A 23,124-nucleotide genomic window follows, 5' to 3' on the forward strand; every position below is an offset into this window, starting at 1 on the left:
TTGGAATAGTCAGCCCAAAGCTCTTTTTTTGCACCAAACTGTTTCAGGAGGTGGCTGTAGTGTGGTGATGGTTATTTATTGGTAAATATAAAGGAGCCTTATTACTTCCAAAACTTTTGGGCAAAAATTATCTCCTTTGGAGAAGTACTGAAGATGCTTTAGTGTTTAACTCCTCCTGAACTATATTCAGAATTGAACACAATGTTTCCTAAGTCTATTATATCGACAACATATTTTGTTTTTATTAAAGTACTAAAATATTTTTAAGAAAATGTATCACATTTTCTTAGAATGTAAATGGCATATTTTGCAAATGTCCAAGCAATATGTGAGCAGTCATTGAAGAGGAATGCCCCTCTGATGCCCTAGGCAAAGGGAAGAGGTCAGGGCTGATTGCTGTTCATTCTTATTTCCTCTGACACATGCTAGTTTAGTCATTACATTATAGTTTATGAATGGCTTCATTTTTATTTGTCCATTACAATTACCCTTTATTGCTTCAGGAAAAGGACAATATCAAATGAATTTGGCAAATGTCAGATTTTTGCTATTATGACCAGAACTCCCTTTAAAGTTTATGCTTTTTATTCAGTTGTTTGATATAGGTATATGTTCTAAATCAGAGAATTCTAATCATTGATGATTTGAAATATGATATTATATATTTACAAATATTGCACTAAGGGCCTACAGTTATTCTGAATACTAATTCAATGGATTAGGTGTGTTTTGAATTGCAGTTCCACAGTTGCAGTTATTTTTAGAAGATTATAAGTCCTTATTTTCATACAATATTGCCTTATAGGTGAGTGATAGTGGTATCAGAACATCTCTCTTTCTGAATATTCATGAAGCATTTTTTACTTTCCCTGGCAAGAAGAAAAAAGGGAAATACATGATTGAGGAAGAGACCTCATTGAAACTGAGGTGTCCTGATTCAGAAACAGTTTTCAATGACAAAGAACTTGCTGTTCTCTTCAGTAACAATAGCAAAACTCCACTGAAGACCTCTAGACAAAGAAACAGGGTATAGAAAAGACGAGACTAGGTCAGTGAGGGTTGTTTGGTACTTCTTTTTTTTGTGTGTGTGTGTGGTATGCGGTCCTCTCACTGCTGTGGCTTCTCCCGTTGCGGAGCACAGGCTCCGGACGCGCAGGATCAGCGGCCATGACTCACGGGCCCAGCCGCTCCGCGGCATGTGGGATCCTCCCGGACCGGGGCACGAACCCGTGTCCCCTGCATTGGCAGGAGGACTCTCAACCATTGCACCACCAGGGAAGCCCAAGATTTTTTGATGTGGACCATTTTTAAAGTCTTTTTATTGAATTTGTTACAATACTGCTTCTGTTTTATGTTTTGGGTTTTTTTTTCGGCCCAGAGACATGTGGGATCTTAGCTCCCCAACCAGGGATCGAACCCACGCCTCCTGCATTAGAAAGTGAAGTCTTAACCACTGGATCACCAGGGAAGTCCCTTGGTACTTCATGTTTAAGAAGCAACTTAGAGTTCTTAAAAAATTATTTTAGATATTTGGTCTTTGAATAACGCATACTTGGGTCTAAATTCATTCTCCAGCACTACTGAGTTATGTAAACTTTGACAAATTATTCAAGTTCTCAGTCTTTGTTCCCTCATTTGTACAATGGAGATAATAGCATCAAATTTTCAGGGTTGTTTTGAGGTTCTGACAGAGATCTGACATATAGTTAGGACAAGGCAAATGTATGTTCCCTTACCTGCATGACTTTTTAGTCCTTTGACTGTTGGTAAGAATAATAGTTGAGAGACATTGCAGTAGTTTCCTTGCCCTGCATCTCAGCTGTCAGTGAGGCAAAGCTATATAAATCTATGGTCATTAGCATTTCTTTCTGGTTCTGTGAATCCATAGAGTATCTTAGAATTGCTTTAACTACCTGCCTGATGAAACATATCCCTATAACCCTTCTGTTCACTTTATTTTCTCTGCCTCCTTAGCCTTAAGCAGTAAGAGAAACGGGAAGAACAGAAAAGCAAAATTTCTATTTTATAAAGAGGGGTCCATCCTACCCACTTTATGCTCAGATTCACCATTCTCTAGCCTCACAGGGACCTAGGGATTGAGACTCTGGGAAAATTTAGAGGACAGAACTTATCTAATGAGTAAAGCAAAACCATATACTAAAAAGATAGCAAACCATTCTTCTCCATAAGGTAGTTAACATTTTGAAAACGATTTATTTGACGGCACTATTGTATATAATCATAAACCAAGTCAAACAAGATGAGCATATGCACATTGTTGAACTGAGTGGGGGAATGGCTTTTCCAGCAGCAACACACCTGTGTAACGACATCATTTCCAGGTAAATAGCTCTTTTATTGCTAATTAGAATTGAGTTTGAGATATTGTTTTGAAGCTCCAGTCAAGAAGCCCAGCTATTTGCACATCCCTGACTGAAGAATCATGTTCCTAGAGCTGGAAAGGTCATTCTCTCATCGTGTTTTGTTAATATCACACCTGATGACGAAAAGGACAGCCCCTGAAACTATTGCCTTGATCCTCAGCAAATATGGGGTATTGGATATCGCAGTGAGGGAGTCCCAGCACACAGTCCCTTTACTCAACTTTTTCATAAAGAGAAATTCATTTCTTAGCATGCTAACTAGACTTTGAGAAGGTCTGGGGGCTTGTATTATAGATTATAGATTATAACATAATTTGCTCCACTCTGCTTACTACATACAATTCTTGGGATGTGTTTTTGCATCAAGAAGAAAGCTGTTATTAAGCTCTAATTTTACCTTTGATCTAAAGTCCTGAGTCCTATGTCCTTTAAGTATTTGAGTAAGAAGTTTAAGAAGCAGTGTAAAAAATAATAATAAGATAAACCACCGGACTTTTAAACGCTGTTGGTTTGAAATCAGTTGGCATTTAAATCTGCTCCACAGAGAAACACTATCCTTATCAAAGCAGTGCTAGAATAGAGCTGAATCAGGTGCAGCATGAATTAACTCCTGCACTTTATGATCTCCTTCACAGTGTGAAAAGGACATATCAACATTAAAGGAAAGAATGGGGAAAAAAAGTAAAGGAAACATCTCCAAGTATAGATATTCAAGCTTTTCGTTTTACACATAAAACAACCAAGGTAATCAGTGAGAATACAATGGTTTCCATAGATTATACTGCTTGGTTAATAAGTAATAGACCTGGGATGAGATTCACATCTCCTATTTTATTTGCAATAGACTTTCATACACTGGGCTATCCAAATTTAAAAACAACAGAGGAATAAACATTTTCTCTTGGCATAGATCTTGGTAAATATTTTCAGCCAAGCACTTGAGTAGAATAAAAAGCAAAACCGATCATGTAGTAAATTAGTGGAAAAAGAAAATGTGTGGGTTTCTCCTAAAGAGAGTAGAGGATAATTTACCCCAACTAATAGAATCCATGTATAATTTGAGATTCTCTGCTTTTTCTTCACAAGATTCCACAAGTATAGGATTCTTTGAAAAATAGTTGTACTTGGAAAAGAATTATTTAGTTAATCAAGACACCCTTACTGCTAAAATTGGATGTTATGATTACTAATGTATCATGGTTGATCCCCATTTATTTCCTTTTATCTACATTATTCTGTATCAAAACAGCTTTAAATACTTGTGGTTATAAAAATGGTAGGTCTTAAATTGTAACTTCAACACAATCTCTAAAATTTGAATTTTAATAGTGTCATGCTGATATAAGGAAAACAAAAACATTAAAAATTTCCTATGGGAAGGCTACCCTCCTGTGGCTTGAATTGGTACTACAACTGTTTACCATTTTTCAGGTCTGGATCCTTACAATGGGAATTGGAATAGGTAGATTTGAGAGCTAAAAATTACCTTAACAATATTCCTATAAATTCTACTAATCTAGTAAAGTAGCATTATTTTTAAGGTATCGAACCAGAGTCCTGGATATTCAGTAACATTTGATTACTAATATTGACTACTTTGAGATTTTTAGCCTTAAGAAATGAAACACTAGCTAATTAATATTTAAAGTTGTCCATCATGTTCACTACCATATTATTAATTAATTCTTAATTTTAAAGCTATAAACTTATTTCACAGTAAACTAAAATACATGCCTCACACTAGCAGCCTCACAACCACCAAAAATACTCAATGTTAATAATTACTTATTCCAGCTATTAAGTGTTCAAAATGTCACAAATTAAATTACAGATTTTATGCTGTGTGAAAATATTACATAAAGTCAGTCGTTTATCTGTTCAAGTCCAGTGATACTTAAGAATATTTGTCAAACAAAGATTAGTTTCTTCCCGCTAAGTGGAGGATAAGTAGTTAGGGAATTTCTCAGTACCAACTTAAACCTTGTTACAAATTTGAAATTTTGAGATTGCTTAGAAGTGCTCATTTGTCTGAAGTCAGTTCTCACACTGATGGAAGAAAAAATACAGTGATCTTGCAGTCTGTTCGTACCCAAACTCTAGCCACAGTGGTGCCATGGCTTCTTGAGATTTCCCTGCTTCTCATGAGGACAATACCTCCATGCCTTTACACTGTGTAGTAAATTAACAGTAAAATAGTAAAGTCAGGATGAAAGGTCCATAGGAATGCCTTTGAATGCTAAAGGATGCTCTAAAATTTTATCTTTATTCTTACTTATGTGGTAGCTTAGATTATGGTTTGGAAATAGTCACACCATTCCCTCACGTCCATAGGAGGAGTATACTTACTAGATCGTGGACATTGATCTTAAAACTGTGAGTGACTTTGGACCACTGGATGTCACCACACATGATGGGGCATGAGGCTGAATTGTGCCTGTGAGTGTTTGTTTACTCACTTGCTCCTCAGTCCTGATCATCATAAGGACGTGCTTAGTTAGCCCCACCTGCTGGTCCCAGGAGGGTGAGAGGCACGTGGAGCACAGCCTACCTCTCCTAACTAAGCCCAGCCTAGATCCTTTGACTCCCAACTGTTACAGATTTCTGATTTAGGTAAAAGCTTATTATTGTATACTGCTGAGATTTTGTGGGTTTTTTGTTGCACTGCATACTGTGGTCAAGTTTAATAGAGACAACTTTATTTCTCCATATGGAAAATATCTGATTTATAGTCATAGAGAGACAGTACCTACATAATTGTTCCATCCATTTTCTTCATCTGTATGAAACTCACTCTTTTGATCCTTGGAATCAAATAAATGTCACCTTCTCAGAGGACAGTTTCTAACTACTCTGTCTAGACTCTCTCTCACCGAATAACTATTTGTTTAATCAACTTGTTTATTTTCTTCATAACAATATTATTTTAAATTTCAATGTTCTTATTCATTAATTTATTTTCAAACCCGAAGCAAATATAAATTTTATGAAGGTAAAATCCTATCTTTTTGTTCCCTGCTATGTCTCCAGTTTCTACCTCATATAATTCTCTCATTAAATACTTTTGGATGAACAAACGAATGATTCATTCAGTCCATTAATACATCAATCAGTTTCATTACCTGATCTGGTAGACTCCCACTTCAAACATCACTTAAAAAATAAGTCATCATTAGTTTTAATTATCTCCATATCTGTTCTTTCATTTCGCCTGTGTGTCGACTGTAAAGGAGCCAGTAATTGAGGTGATAACGAATTATTCTCCTGCTCTGACTTGGGCATATATATATATATATATATATATATATATATATATATATATATACACACACACACATGTATATATATACATATACTCATATATATTCATATATCTATAATATTATAAAATATTATACATATTCATATATATATGGTTTCTTCTTCTCATTATATTAAACAAATAAGATGAGAATTCTCCTTAACATTGATGTCAAGCCTACATCCTTAAAATCAGAAATCCAAAACTATTCCCTTGCCATTTTATAGGTGTAAGTTGGGTCACATGTAGTAATTATATTATTTAAAACTTCTTTTTAGGCAAACAATTTTCAAATTGATATGTAATGTTTATGAATCCAGGAACAGAAAATATTTAGTGAAGTAAAATGAGTACAGCACCCCTCTCTGGCTGTACTCCAGCCCCTCGGGGGTATCTGGCCACCACTAATGTGAAAATAGAAATGAAAAAGGAAGGAAGGGTGAAAGGTGTAAAGCTTAGAGATAAAAATAGAGGAAGAGAAAAAGGAGAGAAAAAAGGGAAGAGAAGGGAGGCAGGAAGCAATGTGTCATGGATTTTGGTAAATTCTTTCTGTTACATTTTAGGTCCTAACCCAAATCTTGCTAAGAAGAGGATATATAAGATGAGTCAGGCCTTGAAAGATGGGTAGAACATTGATAAGCTGATAGGAATGGGAAGGTGTATATGTGAGTAAACAGAAGATGTATTTGGGAGATGATTAATGAGCCGCCTTGAATGGAAAGGCAGGACCACATCTCTCCTTATCAGAATACCCGCATGTGATCCACAGGAAGCCTTTAAAATATGTATTGATGCTAGTTACACGCTGACCAGAGTCCTCCCCAGAATTCATATGTTGAAGTCCTAACCCCCAGGACCTAAGAATGTGACTTTATTTTGAGATAAGGCCTTTAAAGAAGTAATTGAATAAAACCATTTGGGTGATCTCTAGTCCTGTATGACTTATAAGAAGAAACAGAGGGGAGACCATGTGAAGACAGCAGGGAAAGATGATCAACTACCAGCCAAGGAGAGAGGCCTCAAAAGAAACTAACCTGCTGATACCCTAATATTAGACTCCAGAATTGTGTGGAAATACATTTTTGTTGTTTAAGCCATTCACTTCTATTTTCCTACTCCCCACACTACTCTCCGTTCATTATTCAGCACCAAGTGTTTTGCTGTTATTGTTTTTGTTGTTATTGTTGTTTCTAAATCAAAGAACAGATCATGTCACCCCCCTGCCTATGTCCATCTGGTGACTCTCTTGACAAACAGAATAAAATCCAAACATCTTACCTTGAGTTCTAAGGCCCTGCTGAACTAGCCCTTAGTATTTGTCCTCACCTCATCCACTTTCTATTCCATCCAACACATTCTGGACACATTGAATTTTTCCTCCTTGTTTCTCACAGTACTAAATGTCTTTTATTTAGCCTTAAGGGCAGTGTACTAAATTTGTATTTGGTTGCTTTTCCTCCCAGGTTTTTATAGGCACTTTTTCATTATTAAATTCTCAGTGTTAAGTGCCAGCCACATTGTCAGAGAATTCTTGTTTAAACTAAAAAAAAAAAACTGTCTCTATTCTTCTGGTTACTATCCACCATGCTATGCTATTTTAATTTCCTCACGTTTATTTATTTTGGGGGACATCCTGTTTGAAGACAGGGACTGTAACTGTTTCATTTTGTGATTTGTTATCAGTGGCTAGAGCTGTGCTACCCAAATTTGTAACCAAATGAAGCTATTGAGCATTCAAATATGTGTTTACTACCCATTAGAATGCGCCGTTAGTGTAAAATACACACCAAATTTTGAATGTTTTATATAAAAGCACGTCACATTTGTTAATAATTTTATATTGAATCAGATGTTAAAATGAAAACATTATGGGCATATTTATTTAAATAAAATATATTAATACACGTATTTTTACCTGCTTCATTTTACTTGACCATGGCTAGCAAAAAGTTAAAATTATATATGTGGCTTGTAATTGTGGCTCACAAATCTATTTTTTAAAATTACTTTATTGAAATATGATTGACATACAAAATGCTGTATAAAATTAATGTATAGAATTTAATGAGCTTGGAGATAAGTGTGCATCCATGAAACCATCACCAGAATCTATGCTGTAAATGTATCCATTATCTTCAAAAGTTTCCTTCCACTCCTTCTTTGTATTATTATTATTGTGTGTGTGATAAGAATACAACATAATATATACCCTCTCAGCAAATGTTTAAGTATTCAATACCGTATTATTAACTATAGGCACTATACAGTAGATCTCCAGGATTTATTCATCTTGTAAAACTAAAACATTGTATCCTTTGACTAATACCTCCCCATTTTCCTTCACTCTAGGCCCTGGCAGCATCATTCTACTCTCTGCTTCCGTAAGCCTGACTATTTTAGATTCTTCATATAAGTGGTAGCATGTAATATTTGTCCTTCTGTGTCTCTCTTATTTCACTTGGCATAATATCTTCCAGGTTCACCCATGTTGTCACAAGACTGAATAATATTCCACTGAATATATATATACCACATTTTCGTTATCCATTCATCTGAAGATAGACATTTCAGTTGCTTCCATCTCATGGCTATTGTAAATAATGCTGCAATGAACATGAGACTGCAAGTATCTCTTTGAGATCTTGATTTAATTTCCTATGAACATATACCCGGAAGTAAGATTGCTGGATCACACGGCAGCTGTATTTTTAATTTTCAGAGGAATCTCCGTAATGTTTTCCACTGTGGCTGCACCAAGTTACAGTCCCACTCATAGTGTATAATGTTTTTCTTTTTTTCTCCATATCCTCACCAACACTGATCTTTTGGGTTTTTTGATAATAGCCACCCTAAATAGTGTGAGGTGATATCTCATTGTAGTTTTAATGTGCATTTCCCTGATGATTAGTGACATTGAGCATCTTTTTATATACCTGTTGGCCATTTGTGTGTCTTCTTTGGAGAAATGTCTGTTAAGTTCCTTGTCCATTTTTTAATGGGTTTATTATTATTATTATTATTTGCTATTGTACGGTAGCAGTTCCTATGTATATATTGCATACTAATCCTTCCTCAGGTATGCTTTGCAAATATTTTCTCCAGTTCCATAGGTTGCCTTTTTATTTTGTTGACAGTTTCCACTGCTGTGAAAAAAAGCTTTTTAGTTTGATGTAGTCCCACTTACCTATTTTTGCTTGTGTTGCCTGTGCTTTTGGTATCATATCTAAGAAGTCATTAGAAAGATCAATGTTAAGAAGCTATTTCTCTAAGTTTTCCTCTAGGAGTTTTATGCTTTCAGGAATTATGTTATTTTTTTTTAATTTTGGGTTTATTTATTCCAATAAAGGTCCAATTTCATTGTTTTGCATGTGCCTATCCAGTTTTCTCAACAACATTTACAGAAGAGAGTATCCTTTCCTCATTGTGTACTTTTGGGGAATATTCAAAGATTAGATGAGCATATATGCGTGGGTTTATATCTGGTTTGTCTATTTTGTTCCATTGTTCTATACATCTATTTTCATTCTAGTACCATACTGCTTTGATTGCTGTAGCTTTATAATACAGTAAGTCCCCCTGCATACGAACCTTCAAGTTGCAAACGTTCAAAGATGCAAACGTGCCCCTGTATGCCAGCTGTTGTGCTGTACTACTGTACTTTTCAAGGTACTGCACTGTAAGATTAAAAATGTTTTCTTTATTTTTTGTGTTTGTTTGTTTTTAATGTATTATTTGTGTGAAAAGTACTATAAACCTATTACAGTTCAGTACTATATAGCTGACTGTGTTAGTTGGGTACCTAGGCTAACTTTGTTGGACTTATGAACAAATTGGACTTATGAACGCACTCTTGGAATGGAACTCATTTGTATGTAGGGGACTTACTGTATATTATGAAGTTAGGAAATATGATGCCTCCAGCATTGTTCTTCTTTCTCAAGAGTGCTTTGGCTATGTGGGGTCTTTGGGGTTTCATGTGAATTTTAGGATTTTTTTTTTATTCTGTAAAAAAAAATCCAGTGAAATCTTGATTGGCATTACATTGAATCTGTAGATCATTTTTGGTAGTATGGGTATTTTAACAATACTAATTCTTTCAATCCATGAACATGGAATGTCTTCCCATTTATTTGTTTATAATTTAATTTCTTTTATCAGTGTTTTATAGTTTTCAGTGTAGTCTTTCACCTCTTTAGATAAATTTATTCATAAATATGTTATTATTTTTGTTTGTTTATTTTTTTTTGCGGTACGTGGGCCTCTCACTGTTGTGGCCTCTCCCGTTGCGGAGCACAGGCTCCGGATGCGCAGGCTCAGTGGCCATGGCTCACAGGCCCAGCCACTCCACAGCATGTGGGATCTTCCCAGACCGGGGCACGAACCCGTGTCCCCTGCATCGGCAGGCAGACTCTCAACCACTGCACCACCAGGGAAGCCCAATATGTTATTCTTTTTGATGCCATTATAAATGGGATAGTTTTCTTAAATTCTTTTCAAATAATTCATTGTTGGTATATAGAAATGCAACTGATTTTTGTATGTTGACTTTGTATCCTGCAACTTTACTTAATTAGTTTTTTAGTACTAACAGTTTTTTCATTTGTTTGCTTTGTTTGTTTTTTTGTTTTTTTGTCAAACCTTTAGGGTTTTCTATGTATAATATTATCTCATCTGTAAACAGAGATAATTTTACTTCTTTTCCAATTGGTATACCTTTTATCCATTTCTCTTGCCTAAGTTCTCTGGCTAGGACTTCCAGTACTTTGCTGAATAGAAGTGGCAAGAAAGAATGGGCATCTTTGACTTACAGATATTAGATAAAATGTTTTCATTTTTGTTTTCAATGAGTATCATAAGAGGTGTGGACTTTTCATATATGGCCTTTACTTAGTTGAAATAACCTCCTTTTTTTTTTTTAGTAACGTTCAGGGTTTTACATTTTTTTTGAATTTTGTTTTATTATACAGCAGATTCTTATTAGTTATCCATTTTATTCATATTAGTGTATATATGTCAGTCCCAATCTCCCAATTCATCACACCACCACCCACCCACCCCACCACTTTCCCACCTTGGTGTCCATACGTTTGTTCTCTACATCTATGTCTCTATTTCTGCCCTGCAAACTGGTTCATCTGTACCATTTTTCTAGGTTCCACATATAGGCATTAACATATGATATTTGTAGAGACCTGGATGGATCTAGAGACTGTCATACAAAGTGAAGTAAGCCAGAAAGAGTAACCTCCTTTTATACCTAATTTGTTGAGTTTGTATTATGAAGGGTGTTGAATATTGTCAAACATTTCTTCTGTATTTTTTGAGATGATCATGTTATTTTTATCCTTCATTATGACAATATGGTGTGTCACATTCATTGATTTGCATATGTTTAACCATTTTTGCATTCCAGAGGTAACTTCCACTTGGTCATGGTGTATGATCCTTTAACGCACTGTTTTTTGTTTTTGCTTATTTTTTTAAATAAATTTCTTTATTTATTTTTGGCTGTGCTGGGTCTTCGTTTCTGCATGTGGGCTTTCTCTAGTTTCAGCAAGCAGGGGCTACTCTTCTTTGTAGTGTGCAGCTTTCTAACTGTGGTGGCTTCTCACTGTGGTGGCTTCTCTTGTTGTGGAGCACGGGCTCTAGGCACACAGGCTTCAGCAGTTGTGGCTCACGGACTCCAGAGCACAGGCTCAGTAGTTGTGGCGCACGGACTTAGTTGCTCCGCGGCATGTGGGATCTTCCCGGACCAGGGCTCTAACCCGTGTCCCCTGCATTGGCAGGCGGATTCTTAACCACTGAGCTACCAGGGAAGCCCTTAATGCACTGTTGAATTTAGTTTGCTAATATTTCATTAAGAATTTGCATCTATATTTATCAGAAATAGTGGCCTGTACTTTTCTTTCCTGGAGGTGTCTATATTAGGCTTTGTTATTAGGATGATGCCAGACTCATAAAATAAGTGTGGAAGTGTTTCTTCTTCTACTATTTTTGGAAGAGTTTAAGTATTGATAGTAATTCTTTAAATGTTTGGTAGAATTCATTTGTGGATTCGTCTGGTCCTGGACTTTTCTGGGTTGGGAGGTGTTTGATTGCAGATTCAATCTCCTTACTCATTATTGGTCTATTCAGCACATCTATTTCTGTTTGATTCAGTTCTGGTAAGTTGTATTTTCTAGGAATATCTCAATTTCTTCTAAGTTGTCTAATTTGTTGGCATACAATTGTTCATAATATAGTAAGTCCCCTACATGGGAAAGAGTTCCATTCCAAGAGCACGTTCATAAGTCCAGTTTGTTCATAAGTCCAACAAATTTAGCCTAGGTACCCAACTAACACAATTGGCTATATAATACTGAACTGGAATAGGTTTATAGTACTTTTCACACAAATAATACATAAAAAACAAACACAAAAATAAACATTTTTAATCTTAGAGTACAGTACCTTGAAAAGTACAGTAGTACAGTACAACAGCTGGCATACAAGGGCTGTCATCAAGTGAAAAGGCAAGAAGAGTTACTGCCTGGAGGAGGAAGAGGAAATGAGAGATGGTAGAGCTGAAAGATGGTCAGTGATAGGAGATGGAGGGCAAGCTGCAATTTCACTCATGCCTGATGTTGATGGCACAGGTTCCGGCTCCTTGCTGGATTCAATTCTATCTACCCTCTGGAAAAAACGATCCAGTGATGTCTGGATATGTTTTTAAGGGCTATTGGTTTCTCTTATAAACTAAGAGAGGCTTCAGCTTCATATTGCTGGAAGCATTGCCACCAAACAATAGAGTTAGCCTATCGTTTGCTGCTTTATCGCCTGGCATCAACTTTTCCTCCTTACTGATGTAACTTTGGTCTGGCATCCTCTCCTAGTAGAGTCCTGTCTCATCCACATTAAAAACCTGCTCAGGTAAATATGTGCCTTTATCAATAATTTCTCAAAGCGTTTCAGGAAATTCCCGGGCAGCTACCATATCTGCACTTGCACAGGTGCGCCCTCTGATTCTTCACCGTGTTTCTTCTTCAAGTCTTCATAAAGGCTTTTAGCTTTCTCTTGAATCAGCATTAAGCTGAGCAGGACTCGACGCTGATGTTGATCCTGCATCCACACACTGAGAAGTTTCTCCATCTCCTCCATCATTTTTCCACACTTCTTCAATATTAATGTCGGCACAGCAGACTTCATGTGTTCCATGATCTTGTCCTTGTTCTATAGAATCATGTCAATGGTTGAATGATTCATGATATAAAACGAGTGACGTCTACCATCTTTTTGCCTCACCTCACTCAATTATTTTCACTTTTGTTTCCATTGCTGTCACTTGGTACTTCTTAGTATTACCAGCTACATCACCACTGCTTTTAGGCTTGCTTCCAGACACCCTGGGCTTGAAATAAAGATACTGTACTACTGTACTCTATACAGTACTGTAAAGTAGATAGAAGAATAACCACTTGTAGAGTACACACACACGTGACAATGTATACCAGAAACATGAACTAATTTACATGATTGGACATGAAAATGCATGTTCACATCTTTGAAAGTCTGAAACTTGAAGCTTCGTATGTAGGGGACCTACTGTAGTCCCTTAAGGTTTTTTTAATTTCTGTGGCATCATTTGTAATGTTTTCTCTTTGTTTCTGATTTTGTCTTCTTTCTTTTTCCATTGATTAGTCTACCTAAAGATTTGTCACCTTTCCTTATCTTTTCAAAAATTTTTTTTTTTTTTTTTTTTTTTGCCACACCACACAGCATGTGGGATCTTAGTTCCCCGACCAGGGATTGAACCAATACCCCCTGCAGTTAAGAAACCACTGGACTGCCAGAGAAGTCACCCTGCTGTAATCTTTATTATTACCTTCCATCTGGTAGTTTTGAGCTTAGTTTGTTCTTTTCATAGTTTCTTGAGGTGTAAATTTAGGTTGTTTATTTGAGATCTTTCTTCTTCTTCGATGTAGGTGCTTTCATGTTATGTTTCTACCACATAGCTGTGATCTCATACAGTAGCTGGGATATAAACAGTTTTAAAGAAATATTCATTGTTTGATAAGAGCATTCTAGTTAAGGCCAATAATTGCTCTAAAAGTTTTACATTTTATCTTCACAAGATTTTCATGAAGGTACTTTTATTAACTCTACAAATGAGGAAACAGAGGAGAGCAGATTACTTAGTATGTGGAGTTCGAATAATTGCTTAATTGAGGAAAAAATGAAAATAATAGCTGGAGATATATGCAACACATTTTAATAGTCTCTAGCTAGGTAATTAGTGATTTTTTTAATGTGTAATTTTTGGCATTTTCCCATGTTTTCTGCAAAGAGCATATATTTTTAATGATATATATGTGTACATGTATATATGAAACAAAGCAATAACTAAGTAAACTAAGTAATATTAGGACCATGAAGACAATGGCTTAAGAAAAAAAATATTATGCCCATAAAATTGAAGGATAGTCTACAAACTAATCTCCTTTATTCTAGTCTCCATATTTTTAATCAACACTAATAATAATAATTAGTATTTATCCTACCCTTATTATATACCTGTTAAAATTGTAACTCTTCCCTGAAGGCACACTTCTTCCTTCTTGATTTATAATCCTGTTATATTTATAAAATACTTAATTTATATTAGTTCCTTAGAGTTAATACTGATTAGGTTTTTCTTCCCTCACTTTAAATGAGAAGGCTAAGACCTTCTTTAAAAAATAAATAAAAACATCCCTGGAGTTTGCAATTACATGGAACAGCTTTAATTGCTTTTCTTTTCTCTCTTTTTTTAGAGTAAGTATATGTGGTTTGTTCCCTAAGACACTCTATAGCTTGATAGAATTATTCCTGCTTTAAAAGAAAAAGAATCCTCTTAGCAATAAATGCAAAGATTATCTTCAGATAAGGGCTATCAGGTGGCATAACAGAGAAGGCATTTAACAACTCTTTTGCCATATGATGAAATTGTCCTTTAAGAGTTTCTTCTTGTATTGGACTTTCATCAAAGCTGAGAGTATATCAATCTCAATTTTTAAAAAAAAAATATTTGTTTTTATTACCTTGGTGTTTCACCTTTTCAGAGTCAGTTCAGACAGAGTTCTCTCTGCTGCCTCCCATAAATGTACATGTTTATGCGTGTGTAAATTAGACCTTCTTTTGCATTTTCATGCACTTGTGAATTAAAATACATGTTAAATAAGAAATAGCATTAGTGAGATTATTAATGACTGGCTTTAAGATCCCATTCTTTCCTCCTTCTTTGCTTTCTTCTTTCCTATTAATAAATACACACACATTCATTGCCATATATATACATTAATATATACAAACATATTCGTATTTTTATATATACATATATGTGTAGAAAACTTTTCTTGAAGTAAAAACTTTCATAAATGTCGTTATTTAAAAAGTAAGTATAATCTTAGCAAAAGCAATTTGTTTCTACCTAAGCCCTCCCCGTATCAATCACCCTTTTTTTCTTTACTGAGTAAAAGAATGACCTGCTGCAGCTTGCAACACATCAGTTTCCTCAGGTGAAACTTATTATAATAATAATATGAATTTTACCATTTCCGTATGTCCAATCAGTCTGTTCATTGTCTGAGAGCTCACCCGATGACTAAAGATGTCAGTTGTTTCTCCCTAGGTTTTTCCAGTAGCCTGTGCTTTAATCCAGCTGCTGCTTTGCATTTGAAAACTAAATCAGCCTCAATATTTCATAGTCTTTTTGATCTTGAGTTTTATGATAATGAGACTTTGGTTAAAGAAACCTCTATTCATAGAATTTGAACAGATTTTAACACCTGTTAGCAGGTGTAAAAAAAAAAAAAAAACAAGTGCATCACTTAAATTCTCCTATTCTTTTGAATTTGCTTATCTATAACTAAAACCATTTTGTCCATGAAAATTACTGTAGAAAAAGAAGGCAATTCTTATGCATTTTTATTTCTATTTTATTATTGTATATTCCTTGAATTGTTAGATTCTTTTCTGTAAATCTCAATCTTTCCATCTCTAAAATGGGGAAGGAGGATAGGAGAATTAGAGTTTTGTTGAGTCATCTAATGGACATTTCTATAGTAGCATAAAGACTCACAAATCTGTTTATAATACCAGTGTCACTACTGCAGTGAAAATAACAAAATTTGGAGTCCAAGGAGCAATGTGCAAGCCCAGTTCAGGACTTAGTTACCAGGGGACACAAGGCATTGTATTTTTGAGGTTCTTGTTTTATAGCTAAGGTTCTATATGTCAATGTAAATAACTTGTTTTTAAAAGTTGTTCAGCTAGAAAAATCCATGGTATGTTATTATTATTAATTATGAAAGAACCCCCAAATAAAACTTTAATGAAGGTATTAACTATAGGAAATTCAAGGACTTTATTTTGATTTTCTTCTTTAACATTAAGTGAAGAGTTCTTCACTAGAATTGAAATTGCAAAAGCATAAACATTTAAATATATTCAATACATATTCCATTAATGAAGTAGTAAAAATTTTTTTGATCAAGACATATTTATAGCATTTCATAATTCTTTGTTTTCTGACAAATCATTGGAATGATCATGGTATGTGAATCATTAGTAGCAATCTGTCACAAAATAGGGGGAAAAACATATTTCTGAAAAGATTTAAATCTTAGGACAAGAATTATACTTAAGTCATTTGAGAATGGTTGAAGCAACAGTGGATATCATCATGGAGAATAGATTTCCAGAGAAATGACAGCAACCTTCAAACAGTAATTCTAAGAAAGAAAAAGCATATATTTCCCTTAAGTGCTTTTAAAATCTGAAAATGAGAGAAGTATGTTCAAACTGATAATTTTTAAATCATATTACTTATTGTGAAATTTAAGATATTAACAAAATGACTCAGAAGATTTTTGTTGTTGCTGTTCATTGAAATTGGCCATAAATTTAGAGTTTGAGGTACCTGCCATATATTATTGGAAGAAGAACTTGAATTTTCTACATGTCGTAAAACTCTCTGCCTAAAACCTTTGTTTGGAATCTACAGTGAGACAAAAATTTTATAAGCAAAAGGATAAATTGTCTAACAGTCTATTTAAACAGTGAAAATTTTTATTAGATACGTATATATACTCTACCATTGAAGGTATTCCACCATATACCGACCATAAATTATGTAATTTTTTCTATCCAAGTGATTAAGAGAGGAGAAATTAACCTACATTGATGTCGTATAGGAAGAGGGCAATCTACAACACAGGTGCTAGTGGGCTGATTTTGTCCTCACTGTTCATAATTCAATCTTTTAAGACAAATAATAGGAAGGTATATTTTAGAAGAGATATTAGTGTTATAAACGTAGAGTCTTTGTAACATAGAGAAAATATGATTACAGGACTAAGGATTTGATCTGTCATTATTAAAAACCACATAGAGGATACCTCCTATGCTTTTTCCATTAAATTTTAAGTGCCTCTTTAAAGCTACATTTTGTGTTTGGCATGTAAACAATGAAAGAAAAGCAAAATGTAGACTCTTCCCTCAAGAGTTTACTAAGAAATTGGGGAGGGGGTAAGATTAATTAAAAACTTACAATGCAAAGAAACAGTCTTACTTCTTTAAATGTATTTAAATGCAGCATAAATGATGAAAGGTGTTTTTCATATGTACTCTTTTTTTTTTTGCTCTTAAAATGACTTGTACTGTTTATTTGCACATATTCAAGGATATTTTTTATTAGTTTCTGCTTTATAACAAAGTGAATCAGTCATACATATACATCTGTTCCCACATCCCTTCCCTCATGCATTTCCCTCCCTCCCACCCTCCCCATTCCACCCCTCCAGGCGGTCACAAAGCACCGAGCTGATCTCCCTGTGCTCTGCGGCTGCTTCCCACTATCTATCTACGTTACGTTTGGTAGTGTATATATGTCCATGCCTCTCTTTCGCTTTGTCACAGCTTACCCTTCCCCCTCCCCATATCCTCAGGTCCATTCCCAAGTAGGTCTGTGTCTTTATTCCCGTTTTACCCCGAGGTTCTTCATGACATTTTTTTTTAATTCCATATATATGTGTTAGCATACGGTATTTGTCTTTCTCTTTCTCACTTACTTCACTCTGTATGACAGACTCTAGGTCTATCCACCTCATTACAAATAGCTCAATTTCGTTTCTTTTTATGGCTGAGTAATATTCCATTGTATATATGTGCCACATCTTCTTTATCCATTCATCTGATGATGGACACCTAGGTTGTTTCCAACTCCGGGCTATTGTGAATAGAGCTGCAATGAACATTTTGGTACGTGTCTCTTTTTGAATTATGGTTTTCTCAGGGTATATGCCTAGTAGTGGGATTGCTTGATCATATGGTAGTTCTATTTTTAGTTTTTTAAGGAAACTCCATACTGTTCTCCATAGTGGCTGTACCCATTCACATTCCCACCAGCAGTGCAAGAGTGTTCCCTTTTCTCCACACCCTCTCCAGCATTTATTGTTTCTAGATTTCTTGATGATGGCCATTCTGACTGGTGTGAGATGATATCTCATTGTAGTTTTGATGTGCATTTCTCTAATGATTAATGATGTTGAGCATTCTTTCATGTGTTTCTTGGCAGTCTGTATATCTTCTTTGGAGAAATGCCTATTTAGGTCTTCTGCCCATTTTTGGATTGGGTTGTTTGTTTTTTGCTATTGAGCTGCATGAGCTGTTTATAAATTTTGGAGATTAATCCTTTGTCAGTTGCTTCATTTGCAAATATTTTCTCCCATTCTGAGGGTTGTCTTTTGGTCTTCTTTATGGTTTCCTTTGCTGAGCAAAAGCTTTTAAGTTTCATTAGGTCCCATTTGTTTATCTTTGTTTTTATTTCCATTTCTCTAGGAGGTGGGTCCAAAAGGATCTTGCTGTGATTTATGTCATAGAGTCTTCTGCCTATGTTTTCCTCTAAGAGTTTGATAGTTTCTGGCCTTACATTTAGGTCTTTAATCCATTTTGAGCTTATTTTTGTGTATGGTGTTAGGGAATGATCTAATCTCAAACTTCTACATGTCCCTGTCCAGTTTTCCCAGCACCACTTATTGAAGAGGCTGTCCTTTCTCCACTGTACATTCCTGCCTCCTTTATCAAAGATAAGTTGACCATATGTGCATGGGTTTACCTCTGGGCTTTCTATCCTGTTCTATTGATCTATCTTTCTGTTTTTGTGCCAGTACCACACTGTCTTGATTACTGTAGCTTTTTAGTAGAGTCTGAAGTCATGGAGCCTGATTCCTCCAGCTCCGTTTTTCGTTCTCAAGATTGCTTTGGCTATTCGGGGTCTTTTGTTTCTCCAAACAAATTTTGAAATTTTTTGTTCTAGTTCTGTGAAAAATGCCAGTGGTAGTTTGATAGGGATTGCATTGAATCTGTAGATTGCTTTGAGTAGTAGAGTCATTTTCACAATATTGATTCTTCCAATCCAGGAGCATGGAATATCTCTCCATCTATTTGTATCATCTTTAATTTCTTTCATCAGTGTCTTATAATTTTCTGCATGAAGGTCTTTTGTCTCCTTAGGTAGGTTTATTCCTAGATATTTTATTCTTTTTGTTGCAATGGTAAATGGGAGTGTTTTCTTGACTTCATTTTCAGATTTTTCATCATTAGTGTACAGGAATGCCAGAGATTTCTGTGCATTAATTTTGTATCCTGCTACTTTACCAAATTCATTGATTAGATCTAGTAGTTTCCTGGTAGCATCTTTAGGATTCTCTATGTATAGTATCATGTCATCTGCAAGCAGTGACAGCTTTACTTATTCTTTTCCAATTTGGATTCCTTTTATTTCCTTTTCTTCTCTGATTGCTGTGGCTAAAACTTCCAAAACTAGGTTGAATAAGAGTGGTGAGAGTGGGCAGCCTTGTCTTGTTCCTGATCTTAGTGGAAATGGTTTCAGTTTTTCACCATTGAGGACAATGTTGGCTGTGGGTTTGTCATATATGGCCTTTATTATGTTGAGGAAAGTTCCCTCTATGCCTACTTTCTGCAGGGTTTTTATCATAAATGGGTGTTGAATTTTGTCGAAAGCTTTCTCTGCATCTATTGAGATGATCATATGGTTTTTCTCCTTCAACTTGTTAATATGGTGTATCACATTGATTGAATTGCATATATTGAAGGATCCTTGCATTCCTGGAATAAACCCCACTTGATCATGGTGTATGATCGTTTTAATGTGCTGTTGCATTCTGTTTGCTAGTATTTTGTTGAGGATTTTTGCATCTATGTTCATCAGTGATATTGGCCTGTAGTTTTCTTTCTTTGTGACATCCTTGCCTGGTTTTGGTATCAAGATGATGGTGGCCTCATAGATTGAGTTTGGGAGTGTTCATTCCTCTGAAATTGTTTGGAAGAGTTTGAGAAGGATGGATGTTAGCTCTTCTCTAAATGTTTGATAGAATTCGCCTGTGAAGCCATCTGGGCCTGGGCTTTTGTTTTTTGGAAGATTTTTAATCACAGTTTCAATTTCAGTGCTTGTGATTCGTCTATTCATATTTTCTATTTCTTCCTGATTCAGTCTTGGCAGGTTGTGCATTTCTAAGAATTTGTCCATTTCTTCCAGGTTGTCCATTTTATTGGCATAGAGTTGCTTGTAGTAATCTCTCATGATCTTTTGTATTTCTGCAGTGTCAGTTGTTACTTCTCCTTTTTCATTTCTAATTGTATTGATTTGAGTCTTCTCCCTTTTTCTCTTGATGAGTCTGGCTAATGGTGTGTCAATTTTGTTTATCTTCTCAAAGAAACAGCTTTTAGTTTTATTGATCTTTGCTATCGTTTCCTTCATTTGTTTTTCATTTATTTCTGATCTGATCTTTATGATTTCTTTCCTTCTGCTAGCTTTAGGGGTTTTTTGTTCTTCTTTCTCTAATTGCTTTAGGTGCAGGGTCAGGTTGTTTGCTCGAGATGTTTCCTTTTTCTTAAGGTGGGATTGTATTGCTATAAACTTCCCTCTTAGAACTGCTTTTGCTGCGTCCCATAGGTTTTGGGTCATCGTGTCTCCATTGTCATTTCTTTCTAGGTATTTTTTAATTTCCTCTTTGATTTCTTCAGTGATCACTTCGTTATTGAGTAGTGTATTGTTTAGCCTCTATGTGTTTGTATTTTTTACAGATCTTTTCCTGTAATTGATGTCTAGTCTCATAGCATTGTGGTCAGAAAAGATACTTGATACAATTTCAATTTTCTTAAATTTACCAAGGCTTGATTTGTGACCCAAGATATGATCTATCCTGGAGAGTGTTCCATGAGCACTTGAGAAAAATGTGTATTCTGTTGTTTTTGGATGGAATGTCCTATAAATATCAATTAAGTCCATTTTGTTTAATGTATCATTTAAAGCTTGTGTTTCCTTTTTTATTTTCATTTTGGATGATCTGTCCATTGGTGAAAGTGGGGTGTTAAAGTCCCCTACTATGATTGTGTTACTGTCGATTTCCCCTTTTATGGCTGTTAGTATTTGCCTTATGTATTGAGGTGCTCCTATGTTAGGTGCATAAATATTTACAATTGTTATATCTTCTTCTTGGATCAATCCCTTTATCATTATGTTGTGTCCTTCTTTGTCTCTTCTAATAGTCTTTATTTTAAAGTCTATTTTGTCTGATATAAGAATTGCTACTCCAGCTTTGATTTCCATTTGCATGGAATATCTTTTTCCATCCCCTTACTTTCAATCTGTATGTGTCTCTAGGTCTGAAGTGGGTCTCTTGTAGACAGTATATATATGGGTCTTGTTTTTGTATCCATTCAGCCAATCTGTGTCTTTTGGTGGGAGCATTTAGTCCATTTACATTTAAGGTAATTATTGATATGTATGTTCCTATTCCCATTTCCTTAATTGCTTTGGGTTCGTTATTGTAGGTATATTCCTTCTGTTGTGTTTCTTGCCTAGAGAAGTTCCTTTAGCATTTGTTGTAAAGCTGGTTTGGTGGTGCTGAATTCCCTCAGTTTTTGCTTGTGTGTAAACATTTTAATTTCTCCATCAAATCTGAATGAGATCCTTGCTGGGTAGAGTAATCTTGGTTGCAGGTTTCTCTCCTTCATCACTTTAATTATGTCTTGCCACTCCCTTCTGGCTTGTAGAGTTTCTGCTGAGAGATCAGCTGTTAACCTGGTGGGGATTCCCTTGTGTGTTATTTGTTTTTTTTCCCTTGCTGCTTTTAATATGATTTCTTTGTGTTTAATTTTTGATAGTTTGATTAATATGTGTCTTGGCGTATTTCTCCTTGGATTTATTCTGTATAGGACTCTCTGTGCCTCCTGGACTTGATTAAGTATTTCCTTTCCCATATTATGGAAGTTTTCAACTATAATCTCTTCAAATATTTTCTCAGTCCCTTTCGTTTTCTCTTCTTCTTCTGGAACCCCGATAATTCAAATGTTGGTGCATTTAATGTTGTCCCAGAGGTCTATGAGACTGTCCTCTGTTCTTTTCATTCTCTTTTCTTTATTTTGCTCTGCAGCAGTTATTTCCACTATTTTATCTTCCACCTCACTTATCCGTTCTTCTGCCTCAGTTATTCTGCTATTGATCCCATCTAGAGTATTTTTCATTTCATTTATTGTGTTTTTAATCAGTGCTTGATTCATCTTTAGTTCCTCTAGGTCCTTGTTAACTGTTTCTTGCATTTTGTCTATTCTATTTCCAAGATTTTGGATCTTGGAAATAGAATCTTGGATCATCTTTACTATCATTATTCTGAATTCTTTTTCAGGTAGACTGCCTATTACCTCTTCATTTGTTAGGTCTGGTAGGTTTTTATCTTGCTCCTTCACCTGCTGTGTGTTTTTCTGTCTTCTCATTTTGCTTATGTTACTGTGTTTGGGGTCTCCTTTTTGCAGGCTGCAGATTCGTAGTTCCTGTTGTTTTTGGTGTCTGTCCCCAGTGGCCAAGGTTGTTTCAGTAGGTTGTGTAGGCTTCCTGGTTGGGGGGACTAGAGCCTGTGTTCTGGTGGTTCAGGCTCGATCTTGTCTTTCTGGTGGACAGGTCCACGTCTGGTGGTGTGTTTTGGGGTGCCTGTGGCCTTATTATGTTTTTAGGCAGCCTCTCTGTTAATGGGTGGGGTTGGGTTCCTGCCTTGCTAGTTGCTTGGCATAGGGTGACCAGCACTGTAGTTTGCTGGTCGTTGACTGAAGCTGGGTGGTGGTGTTGAGATGGAGATCTCTGGGAGATTTTCGCTGCTTGACATTATGTGGAGCTGGGAGGTCTCTTGTGGACCCGTGTCCTGAAGTTGGCTCTCCCACTTCAGAGGCACAGCACTGACTCCTGGCTGCAGCACCAAGAGCCTTTCATCTACCCGGCTCAGAATAAAAGGGAGAAAAAGTTGAAAGAAAGAATTAGTAGAAGAAAGAAAGAGAGAGAGAAAGAAAGGAAGAAGGAAAGAAAGGAAGGAAGGAAGGAAGAAAGGAAGAAAGGAGGGAGGGAGGGAG

This window comes from Mesoplodon bidens (genome assembly GCF_964165515.1).
Source record: "Mesoplodon bidens genome assembly, chromosome: 1".
NCBI classification, from domain to species: domain Eukaryota; kingdom Metazoa; phylum Chordata; class Mammalia; order Artiodactyla; family Ziphiidae; genus Mesoplodon; species Mesoplodon bidens.